A 13,135-nucleotide genomic window follows, 5' to 3' on the forward strand; every position below is an offset into this window, starting at 1 on the left:
CCACAATTTCAGGGCTGGGTCGTGTGGCTCCCCTAGCAGGTCTGCTCACCTGCACACCTCCGCCACTGTAGTTGCCTCCCGAGCTTACCTGCTCCTCACCCTAACCTACCTGGGGAAGGCCCTCTGGCTCCCTTACCCCACTCGGTGCCCTCTCTGGCACTGGGCTACCCGGGTTCGTCCTCCGGATCCTCGGGCCCCATTGAACACTAACTGGCTCCCAGAGCCTACCTGCGGCCTCACCTGGCCGACAGACTAACAGTGGCGGAGTGCTCAACCAATCACACGCACTAACAGGCCACACGCCCAGCCAATTTCATCTCACTAATGCACCCCTCAAAGCAACAACTTGCTACTACTCGCACCACAGATGTCAATTTCCAACCACAATTTACCTACTCCCTCTACCTACTGTTAAACTACCCTCCCCGGGTACTCGTGAAGGGGGTCCATCCTTCCCCCATTCACTCTTTCGCACCATACACTCCACTCCACATATTCCACACTCCCACTCCACACCATCCATTCCATACTCCATTTATTCCAGACCATTTATTCCATCCAACCATTCTCACTTGCCACCATGCAAGTCAATCACCCAATGCACAATCACACCCATTCTCAATACTCTGCTCATGCACTTTCTACACACACACATAGCATTCACGAGCATTGCCTCTCAATTCCTCATTTCATCCAAAACTTAAAGCTCATGCACACAGCATCATCTGACTACCTGGTTTTCCCTCTAACTTAGTGCTTCCCCAGTCATCCCTTACACTATTGCACATCCCACGTCATTATCAACCAACCTAATCTCCCTATGTCCCCTCTACCGGTATCAATGTCACTACTTAAATCTACAGTCCCCTATGGTCATCTCTAGGTCCCTAATGATTATCCAAGCCCTCCCTGGCTAGGTTTTCACCACCATACCCCATACATCTATAGCTCATGTGCCCACAAGATGAGTAATGTGAATGGTAAAACTACCATCCATCACTACATCATATACCATTTGCCATCATCACTATCACTATCCAGTCACTACTCTGAGCCTCTCGGTGCGTCGTTACATCATTAAAACTCGGCTTCGCAAAGCCGAGCAATGAATACGGGTGGTTTGTCGCCTGCAGGTTGGGTCCATCCGGCATCGATTCTGGGGAGGAATTTTGGTTGGGCCAAGGCTCCAAGCACCATCCCCACGCAGGGCCTTGCGCTCCCAAGCGCGATGGCCCAGCCTTGCCGGCCGGAGCGCCGCCACCACAAGGGGGCGCCGCTCCGACCCCTTCTCCTTCCCCTCGAACCGGGCCGCCCGCTTTGCCTAACAAAGCGCGGAATCGACGGTGCAGGGCGGGGCCCGGCTCAAATCATGCACAGCGCTCCGAGCAGGAGCGATGCGACTACGATCCCGGCCGGATCCCGCAGCACACAACGGACACCACGCACCGAGAGCTCGCGTCGGCTATACGTCGGCCTAAACGCTGCCCCGGTCAACGTCGATGCTTCCCTCGCATGCTCACACCACATGTTCCTTCTCTTATTCACCCATCCAGCATCTCAGCACCTCTAATGCATTCCACACATGCCTTCAATTCCACCACCGCACTGTCTGTTACACACCACTCGCTGTTCGCACACTCCATAACACACCTCTCTCGCGCACCGTCTTGTGCGCTCTCCCTTGGTATGTACTCCGTACCACTCATGGGGGTGCACTCTTGCATCCACCCATTCAGCGCACACCTACTCACGGGTGTGCAATCCCTCATCGCACACCCAATCATGTGCTCCACTACCAACTCAGGTTCGCATTCTCGCACACGCTCAACCATTCCAGGTGTGCATTCTTTCTCACTTGCCACAACCAACTCACACTCTGTGTCACCCTCACCCTCACACATACACTCCCTTGTGCATTCTCTCTCGCTCTCGGTAACACACTCGCGCTCCGACGCCGTTCGTACACGCGCGCCATTGCCATGCACACAGCGCACCACAGACCTCCCACAAACGCCCGGGTTATGCTGGAATCGCAAGCGCGCGAAAATTCTTTTTGCGCTAAACACTTTCCCGCAAAATCTCTTAGCCCCATATACAGCCCGACTCATCTTCGGGATTCTTCTTCCTCCCCGCTCCAACACCTGCAAACTTCCATTGGGGTTAAGCACGGCATCACGATGCGAATACAGACTTTGCATGCATTCCATCTCAATCTCCGATTTAATTCCTTTCTCTGCTGCCTCTGCTGCTGCCAGTGTAAAAGCGGGAGGGCCGACGGGAGTTGTGGGAGATATGTTGAAGGCAGCAGGAAGTTGGGGTGTGAAGAGAATGACAGAGATCTGTAATCTGGTGGTGAAAGAAGGCCGCATTCCAGTGGATTGGGAACTGAGTACCCTCGTCCCTCTATACAAGGGGAAAGGTGACCCCCTGGAGTGTGGCTAGTACCGAGCGATAAAGTTATTGGAGCATGGAATGAAGGTATTGGAAAGGGTGTTGGAGAGGAGGATAAGGAAGAAAGTGAAGATCGACGAAATGCAGTTTGGATTTATGCCAGGAAGAGGAACGACAGATGCGCTTTTCATTGTGAGGCAGTTGCAGGAGAAGTACATGGATAAGAGGAAGAAGTTGTTTTTTGGGTTTGTTGATCTGGAGAAAGCATTCGATAGGGTTCCACGCAAAGTATTGACATGGGCATTGAGGAAGTTAGGAGTGGAGGAATGGTTGATCAGAGTAGTGATGGCAATGTACAAAAGAGCACGCACAGCTGTAAGGACGAAGGACGGGAACAGTGGTGAGTTTGAGGTGAAGGTGGGAGTGCATCAGGGGTCGGTACTAAGTCCACTACTATTTGTAGCTGTGATGGAGGTGCTGGCTCAGACCGTAAAGGAGGGTTTACCGTGGGAGTTGTTGTATGCAGATGATCTGGTGTTGATTGCGGAAAGTATGGATGGACTGAAGGAAAAGATGAACAAGTGGAAGGAATGTATGGAGACAAAAGGTCTGAAGGTGAATATCGGAAAGACAAAGGTGATGGCAAGTGGTAAAGCATGTGGTGAGGTGGAAAGAACTGGGAAGTGGCCGTGTGCTGTGTGCAGGAAGGGTGTCGGAGTGAACTCCATTCAATGTACAATGTGTGCTGAGTGGGTTCATCAAAAATGTAGTGGTCTGAGAGGGTCATTAACCAGTGTGGCAGCTACATTCAAATGTAAGGTGTGCACAGAGGGAGCTGCAGATGGAGGAAATGTTGAGTTGGATCTTGGAGACGGCGTGAAGCTGGAAGGTGTGAAAACATTTTGCTACCTCGGAGACATGCTGAATGGAGAAGGTGGATCAGACTCGGCAACGGTTGCTCGAGTGAGATGTGCATGGAAGAAGTTTCGGGAACTGAGTGGCGTGCTGATGAGGAGGAGAGTGTCGCTGAAGCTGAAGGGAAAGGTGTATGCTGCATGTGTGAGAAGTGTTATGATTTATGGGAGCGAGACATGGGTAATGAACGTAGAGCAGCAACGAAGGCTGGAAAGGGTGGAAATGCGAATGGTTCGATGGATGTGCGGAGTATCGTTGAGAGAGAGGAAGACAAATGATGAATTGCGAAAGATGATGGGAATATTGCCTGTGATTGATACTGTGAAGAGGAACAGGTTGAGATGGTTTGGTCATGTATTGAGGAAGGATGAAAGTGACTGGTTGAGAAGAGTGATGGAAGTTAATGTAGAAGGAAGTAGAGGACGGGGAAGACCGAGAAAGACTTGGCTAAAGATGGTGGAAGAAGAAATGCGGGCAAGGGGGTTAACAAGGAGAGATGCAGAAAATATGGCAAAATGGAGAAGATTGTCATGGGGACCGCAAGGCTAACCCCCGCTCTAGCAGGGAACATGGCCTTAAAATGCATGTTGTTGTTGTTGCTGCCCCTACAATTTCAATTTCGACTACTTCTGTTCCAATTTGAATTAATTATTTTGCTTTATTCAGCTCGACGACCGCTGGCGCCAATAAAATAAAATTCTCTTCTACTTCGGCGGTCGCCGGCTTCCCCATACCCCGGGTCGCGATTTCTATACCCGTCCACGTATCTTCGCTTTGCTCCAACTCACTTTTCCCGCACTTCTCAGGTCGCGCTACCTCGTCGCGTACCCGTTTGCCTCTCCCGCGCAACTCGCGGTCTCTTTCCCTCTCCAATGCTTTTGTTTTAGACGTGGCTTTGCCCCTCGCTAACCCCTCATTTACTTCCCGGGCTTGGCCATTTACGTCCTCCAATTGGCCTCCTAATTTATCTTCTAATCCTCCCAATTTGATCGCCCAATTCATTTCTCAATCCGCCAATTTGGTTTCCCAATTTATTCATTTCCCTGGTGGATTTGTCCATCTTTTCATCTATTTCTTTACTCTGCACCATGGAGCTTGCCCTGATTTGTGCCATGAAGGCTTGCATGTCGCCCACCCCCATTTGCGCAGCGGTCGCGGCCCATGCCGCCATTTTGTGCACCTGCAACCCCCGCTACCGCACCTTCTTCGTTCTCCTCCTCCATCTCTCCCACTTCTTCCCTGGGGTCCTGGGTTAATTCTACCCCTTCCTCTATCTCTTCATTTCCCCCCACTGGCATCCGATCGCCTTGATTATCCATGGCACAATTTAAAATTTAGATGTTATAATACAATTTGGGCCGCTCGAAATTTTGACTAAATTTTTCAGATATATTAAAATTTGGTTCAGGCGACAAATCCCACTCCCAGACACCAATTGTTACGGATTCGGGGGTCGGCGCTCCCCTTATCAAGGGGGGGTTAATCCCCTTGTCCTTTTAAGCTGGCCGACCGGAATCCTTAGAAGTTATAACACTCCTTCCGGTCGGTATAGGCTAGGGTCATTGGTCAATGAAGTCCCAAATACCTACTTACTAACCCGACCGTAAAGCAGGGACATAACTCCTGCTCGAACCACAGACGTGATGGTAAATGCCGAGCGGTTAGCAGTCCGCGATCCGAGCCGTTAACAATGGACTAAACCCGATTATAGCGGTTCCGAAATCGTGCCACAGGTACTCAATGGAAACTAGACGAATGCGATCGGATTAGAGAGGAAACCAGAAGGTAGGAAGAACAAATATTGGTTTATTACAAATATACAAGAAAAGAGGAAACAAAAGGATGTACAAGAAAGGAAGAGGAAGAAGCAGCACACAGGGCAGGCTTAACTATACAGTCTTAACTTAACATCCCAGACGAACGTACACACTCACACGGGATTGTAGTGGGTAGGGTAGAAGGTCCAGGTAGATGGTCCAGGCGATGGGGTCCGGCTCCAGGTGTCTCCGGTCCAGGCTCCGGTTCCGCGGGCGAAACCCGACAGGCAGCTTTGCGTATCGTTGGTGCGCGACTAGAACTTACATATGGTGGGGGGGGGGGGGGGGGGGGGGGGAAGGCTCGTGTCCTTCAATAAAGCACCTTTTGTAATCGAGCTCGTATACAAAGAAGTCCGTTTGCCAGCGTGTGCAGTCCAACCGCAAGGAGAAGTGCGTGTGCGCAGTCCCATCAAAAGAAGTCCGTAAAAGGGCTTTGCGCGCGCTCTTTCATAACGCGCTTCAAGATCACTACGCGCGCTTCAAAACCACGCCCGCCAGCGAGCTCACCTCAGCCCTGGTTGGCTGTTAAGGGCTTACCGGCTCCGCCTTTGACGGCTGGTTGACATGGCCACACCTTGTTCCTGGCGCTCCGCCCCCTTCTTCCTCGAGCCGACCGCATGATCAATGGCGGCGCCTGTGCGATCGCTAACCAAGGCGCATAACAGAATTGGGAGAGAGAGGTTGGCAAAATGGACGAAAGGGCTTACTCCTTATTTGATTGATGCAATGCAGATTCAACTATTGGAAACACAGCCTTAACTAACACATAATAAGGAAATAACTGGAATTTCTAAGGTGGCCTACGTGTTGCTGTGGCTTAACTAAGGGTGCTACCTTTAACCTTTAATGTCATATTTACAAGAGATTATTATTTACAAAAGTGTGGGTTCTAAAACCGCAACTATATATATATATATATATATATATATATATATATATATATATATATATGTATATATATATATATATATATATATATATATATATACATGCACACACTCTTCAAAATAACTCTTCAAAATATTATTGCCCAAATTTAATGTGCTGGGTTAATGGCCAAATGGATAAGGCATCAGACTCCTAAACTGTGAAATATTTTTTTCCCCTTACTTTTTCAAGTGTTTTATATCGTCTTGAATAAAGTCTTATATGATGAACAAATGCATTTTGTTCGTATTTAAAATGTATCTTGTGAAAAATGCCAGGGGCATAGAAAAGATCCCCTTACATGGTATGTGCCATGTGGCAAGATATATAGAAAAGAAGGGACATTCAAAAAAAATCTCGTGTGCATGCTGGACTACCCGTGTGTTCTTAGGAGGAACCAAGTAATGCTCTAGAAAAGTTCATTTAAAGGGGTGCCCTATATATATCTAGGTTAAACCCAACAGTACGTAAAGTTTTCATAATTGCACATTATAATTGTTCATAATTGCACATTACATAAACTTGCAAGTGTTGACATTGCAGACATATTGGACAAATATGATATGTACATGATGAATACCGATGATGATTAGAGATGATGTATGAATTGTATATGTACTCCTACTTCTGCAATAGAATAGAAAACGAATATTATGTGTGGTATTTTAATTTTTAACAGAAAAATGAAGGAAATGAAGACAAATGAAAATGAAAATGGAACTGAAATGAAAAATGAAATGTAAAAATGAAATGAAATAAAATAAATGAAGGAAATGAAAATTAATGAAAATGAAAATGAATGAAAAAGCAAGGAATGAGGTCCCTTTCAAACCAAGAGATTGTAAGTAACTGCATTGAAAATACATTTACTTATTCATGTAGCTGTATGAATCAAATTGGCACCCCTTTATATGAACTTTTCTTGAACATTACTTGGTTCCTCCTAAGAACACAAGGGTAGTCCATCATGCACACGAGATATCTTTTGAATGTTCCTTCTTTTCTAAACTTTGCCACATGGCACAAACCATACATAAAAGGGCGTTTTATATCCCCTGGCATTTTTCCCAAGAATGAAGAAACTTTTCATACAGAACTCAAAAAGTTGTAATGCAGTTGTATTGAAGTTCGTCAACACCTCGACTATGGTATGCATGTTTGGAGTCGACATCTAAAGAAGGATTAATTGTACTGGAAAAAGTACTGGCGAGGGCCACCCAACTTATCCCAACTATTAGAGAACTTCCATATAAAACCAGACTAGGAATACTGAACCTGACAACTTTGGAAAATAGAAGATGATGTGGAGACCTACTCCCAAGTTGCTGCAAGTTGCACCATATAGACATTATAAATGAAGTGTTGCTCTTTGAAAGAGCTGAATATGCGAAGCAAAGCGCTCGTCTGGATGTCAGGAAATACTTCCACAGCCATAGAGTGGTGGATGAGTGGTAACGACACATAGGAGATGACAAGGCAGTTTCATTGGCTAATGAGCACAAACCTGGTTGGGTCGCCGCTCCGACGCAATACACTCGAATGGCTTAATTACCCCAGTAAAGCTGGTACCATACTCATTTTGCCAACCTCGGAAGGATGACAGGCTAAATCAACCTACCTGGCGCTATGTCAACGGCACGACAGGGGCTTGAACCCAATACCCTAAATAACTTAACTCGGCCACCTTAACTGTTAAGCCAACACCAGGCAAGAGTTGCCTTTCAAGGAACTTATTGAGGATGAGGCCATTCGGCTCATCGATTCGGCTCAACCACCTTTTGTGTTTATTAATTACGTACATCCATGAATTAATTACATAATATTGAAATGTACCTTTTAACACTTTTGACTGCTGAGACCCCTTCGACCTTTGAAGACCCTTTAAGACCCCCAAGATCCATAAGACCCCAAAACCCCCTAAATACCCAGAAGACCCGAAATACCCAGACTCCGATGACCCAAAAGACCCAGAGAGCCAAAAGTCCCTGAGAACCCAAAAGACCCAGAGGACTCAAAGACCCAGAGGACCCAAACTATTCCAAAGACCCAAAGGACCAGTCCTCAAGGACCCAAAGTCCCCGAGGACTCAAAAGCCCCCCCGCCCCCCTCTCTGAGTCTGGCAAGTACATTACAAGGCGGTGAAGAACAATGAAAATTTGATTCAATGGGCTTGGTAGTCATGAGCAAATGGTCATGAGGTTTGGCATGTGGTACCTCAAGGTGATCCAAGTGCAGGCAATCTTGGGACAGTGTTGGCTGTATAGAGGGGTCAATATATGGTTGAACCCCCCAAAAATTGATACAAAAGGTTTTTCAATGGATTCTGGTACCATTGGGCATGCTAAATAACATACTAAAAATCTAGTAACATCTGCCTTCCGGAAAGGGGTCATTTTCAAGATGGCGTCCAAGATGGCCACCGGGAGCTTAAAATGGCCAGATCTCAATTATTATTCAACCTAGAAAGGTGGTTTTGTTGTCTAACCCTAGGTTTTAGGGCCCAAGGAATCCAATTGAATCAAAAAAATTACCATCAGTTAATTATTTATTGACAAGTCCAAGATGGCATCCCAAGGTGACATCCTGATCCACTAAAATGGCTCTGTCGAATAGTAGTCAACCTAGAGAGATATTTTCAGTGTGTATACCTAGGTTTAAGGCACCCAGGAAATCATCAAAATTACTTAAATAAGCACAAAGTAATCAGGTAATCCAGTAAGCCAGGTTTACCAGCCCATTAGGCATTTTTTGTCTTATACAGTTAGTCGCTATTCATCGTCATCCTCCGACTCACCAGCTAATGAACCAAGTGTGTGTTTCAGATTGGAGATAAGAGTGTAATTTGTCTACACCACTGCCACCTGTGACTCCAGTCCACAGTATTCAGTGATCATTACAGACAAAGGTTTGTACAAAGCTTGAGAGGTTATGGCAAGGGACAGACTATTTTATATTGGGGAGGGGGACTGAAAAATCTGACAAACAATTTATTTTCATCTCAAAAGGAATAAGTATATTATTTGGTACATGTATGCATAAACAAAATCCATATTTTTTAGACATTTCCAAAAGAAATGTACACTTGTAATGCTCCAGACAGTCTCTTGAAGGTCATTCATTGTAACTGCTCCACTGCCTGCAAGACACTCGCTGCTCTTGTAGACGATATGGACTACCATGTACTGCTGGCTGTGGACCGTGCCAACTTGAAGAATGTGACAATCCACATAACAAGTTTCTTCCAGAGGAGTCGGAGGATGACGATGAATAGCGACTAACTGTATAAGACAACAAATGCCTAATGGGCTGGTAAACCTGGCTTACTGGATTACCTGATTACTTTGTGCTTATTTAAGTAATTTTGATGATTTCCTGGGTGCCTTAAACCTAGGTATACACACTGAAAAAATCTCTCTAGGTTGACTACTATTCGACAGAGCCATTTTAGTGGATCAGGATGTCACCTTGGGATGCCATCTTGGACTTGTCAATAAATAATTAACTGATGGTAATTTTATTGATTCAATTGGATTCCTTGGGCCCTAAAACCTAGGGTTAGACACCAAAACCACCTTTCTAGGTTGAATAATAATTGAGATATGGCCATTTTAAGCTCCCGGCGGCCATCTTGGACGCCATCTTGAAAATGACCCCTTTCCGGAAGTCAGATGTTACTAGATTTTTAGTATGTTATTTAGCATGCCCAATGGTACCAGAATCCATTGAAAAACCTTTTGTATCAATTTTTTGGGGGTTAGGTGAGTTTTTTTCGTATATTGACCCTACTAGTAGGATGGTGCCGTGCAGAGTACCCATCGTAACTAAGTAACTGTCTGGGTGAGCATTAGAGTACCGGGTTACATGTTGTGAGCTCCATGCTGTTCAGCACTTCAAGTGAGAGCTGTGCTATCCCTCATTATGCCCATGCTCACTCATCTTCCTACACTTACCTCTATTCTAAATAAGATCTCCAAAAGAGTTGTGTGCCTTGGTCCACTGGCCTATGTTACAATAACATAACAAGAAAAAGAGCAATCAGAGATTGCAAACCCTCGCCAGTATGTATTTTCAGTGGTTTTTAAGGCGTTTGTGTTAAAACGAATATGGCGGCCGAACCACTTGACCGATGACGTAATCATTATTGGGGAATAAAATATGTTAATGATGTCATAGGTGCCTCCATTATGACGTCATAATTCGACAAGTACAAAACTTCATCCGATCAAGATGAAATTTATTGAGCATAATCTAGGAATGAATTCGTTTAGAAAAAAATATTGATGACGTCATCGGTCACGTGGTTCGGCCGCCATATTAGTTTTAACACAAAAGCCTTAAAAACCACTGAAAATACATCCTGGTGAGGGTTTGCATTCTCTGATTGCTCTTTTTCTTGTTTATTCCTAGATTATGCTCAAGAAATTTCATCTTGATCGGATGAAGTTTTGTACTTGTCGAATTATGACGTCATAATGGAGGCACCTATGACATCATTATTAACATCTTTTATTGCCCATGGAGAGTTCTTTACAATGAGCCATGTCTCAATTTTTACTATTCAGCACTTTTGGAGATATAGAGGTGCAAAGTTTTTCGATTTTTCCAAGATGGCGGCCGAATCAAAGGGACATATGACGTCATAATTATCATAAAAAAATTAAACAGGTGGAGTTGCACCTATGGTGAAAATTTACTGTCAATCGGACCAATGGTTGCAGAGAAAATCATATTTATTCTGTGCAGACAAACAAACAAACGGACTCGAATGCAATAACCTCTCCTCTGGCGAGGGTAATAATAATATTAACAAGTCAGGAGACTACGATGGTTCACGAGCAAGCGGTATTCAATGACAAAGGACGGACTATAACCAAAACAGGCCCGGACAGGCCAGGCCCGGAAATGTCAAAACGAAGGTTACTGACCTTGAAATGAGATAGAAAATAATGTATAATCAGTTACAGTTAGCTACACAATACCGAAAATTCGGTTCGATTTAGACAACTTTGACCTTTGTGACCTTCAAAGGTCAAAGGTCGAAGATTCTGAAATTTGTTGGAAAACTTGTATTTCATGATGTATGTGATAATATAAGATCATGTACGACATTTCACCCTTTCAGGAAGCGAACAATGTAATAAAACCATCAAAAATCGACTTTTCTAAATTTCGTGACCTTGTGACCTTGACCTTGGGGCGAAAATGAAAAATCGAGCTCGGTGGGGCTAGACACACGACATTGGCCTAACCAAATACCGAAACCCCTGTCAGATTCCACCAAACCCCTCGGAGAAGATGTAGCTTGAACTCGATTACCCCCTAAAAATACATCTTTTTCGGGCGTGGCTCCGCCCACAATGGGCGCAATACGCCCACTCTCGGCAGGACACAACTAGATCATGATATCAACCTCCCACCCAAGTTTCATTAAGATCGGATGATATCATCGGGTAGTTATGCTGCGGACAGACAGACAGACACCCATGACGAATATAGTGGTCACTCTGTTTGATAACTCGTGGACCAATTAATAATAATATGAATTACTAGAAGGGCACTCAATAGAGGGCACACCTTCCCTCCACCAGGCTGAACAGTTTAGGGTTCGTATCCTACGGATAGGCCGGATCAGGATTCGGACCTGAACCAAAATCTAATCAGCTTGTTTTTGTCATCTAACCAACTCATCTACCAAGTTTTGTCATAATCCGTCCACAACTTTTTGAAATATCTTGTTCACAAACAAACAAACAAACCAACAAACAGACATGGGTAAAAACATAACCTCCATCCACCATCGGTGGCGGAGGTAATCATAACAGGTAACTTTCATACAAGTTTTGCTTACGATACTACAAGATAACTAGAGCACATTGTCCTTCCCAAGTTGGCAACAGGAACATTTAGTCGTAAAATGAGGTCAAATTACAAACAAAAATGTCAGAACGTCGAAGCTGAAAACACAAAGAGGGACGTTTTGAAAGCGCTTTACCCTCAAAACTTCTGAAGGTTTTGTTTGCCAAGTGAAACGGACAAGACGCTATTGGCAGGGGGAGAGAATTTGAAAACTTTGAGAGAACTTTTACACGTAACAAAGCTTCACTTAATTGGTCATTTATAATTTTACGAACAATGCATTTGTTTACACATATCCGTTCTTTTCCCTCACTGTAGCCTGTTCAACTTCCAAACGTTCTCGTCTTTCCCTCTTCCACAACTCTCCTCCCTTCCCTTCCCTCCAATCCCTCTCTCCCTCTCCCACACTGCCCGGAATTCCTGGGCCGTGCGTGGGAAACTGCGCTCCTCTTCGCCGATCCTTCCCTCCCCTCTTTCACACTTCTTATTCTTCCTTTCTCACTCACGAACCCATCTCAAATCTCACCCCCTCTACCTTAGCCCTGTCTTCGTCACCATCCTGCTTACCACCTCCATTTCCCCCCTTACGACCCCTACCTCTTGGTCACTCTCTCACGCATGGCTCCGGAGCGGCCGCTGCGCTGATCGCTACGTCGCGGCCTCTCAGCGGCATGAAGGAGCGACCCGAGCCCAGGTGAGCGGGTGGCCCGGAGGGCTACAGGGAGGTAGACACGGTGTGATGTTTCCATTTTAAGGAGGATATGATACGATGAGATGAGATCGGTGGTGAAGCCGATTTGGACTGATGTGGTAAAGCAGTGATGGTGAAATTAAGATGGTGATTTCAGGTTGTTGTAGTGATCTCTGCAGGTAGATCTGCAAAATACCTTCCCACTATTCTCGGCCAGTCTAAATTGAATCCATCATCGTTTAAGCGTTCTGCAGTCTGAATTATAGCGGAACAGACACATGTTGAGATTGTGAGATCTGCAGGTACTGACCACGGAGCACCACTCAAAAGGGTACTGAGAGATCACCTAGGTTTGCAAAAAGAGGTGCTTCAGGTAGAGATGATTAGTTGTTTAGTTTGGTATGAGATTGAAAAATGTCAACTATGGTAATTAGAGAAAGGGTGTTACAGATGGTAAGGCGTCATGAATCTAGTCATGGAAAGATAAATGAGCAGTGGGACAGAAGGGAATAAACTTGGAGTTAATTTCTAAAATTCC

At 45.3% G+C, this 13,135-nt stretch overlaps 1 protein-coding gene across 2 annotated transcripts in view; it reads left to right on the top strand.

Annotated features, from left to right (window-relative positions):
- The first annotated feature begins 12,344 nt into the window (after nucleotides 1-12,344).
- Nucleotides 12,345-13,135, top strand: part of LOC137421640 (thrombospondin type-1 domain-containing protein 4) — a 275,809-nt gene continuing 275,018 nt past the window's right edge. For both annotated transcript variants that reach the window (XM_078771163.1, XM_068107883.2), the window contains exon 1: nucleotides 12,345-12,600. The gene's annotated coding sequence lies outside the window, so the exon portion shown is untranslated. The remainder of the gene's footprint in view (nucleotides 12,601-13,135) is intronic.

Source organism: Myxine glutinosa, chromosome 2, assembly GCF_964187855.1.
Source record: "Myxine glutinosa chromosome 2, kmMyxGlut1.1, whole genome shotgun sequence".
Taxonomy (NCBI): domain Eukaryota; kingdom Metazoa; phylum Chordata; class Myxini; order Myxiniformes; family Myxinidae; genus Myxine; species Myxine glutinosa.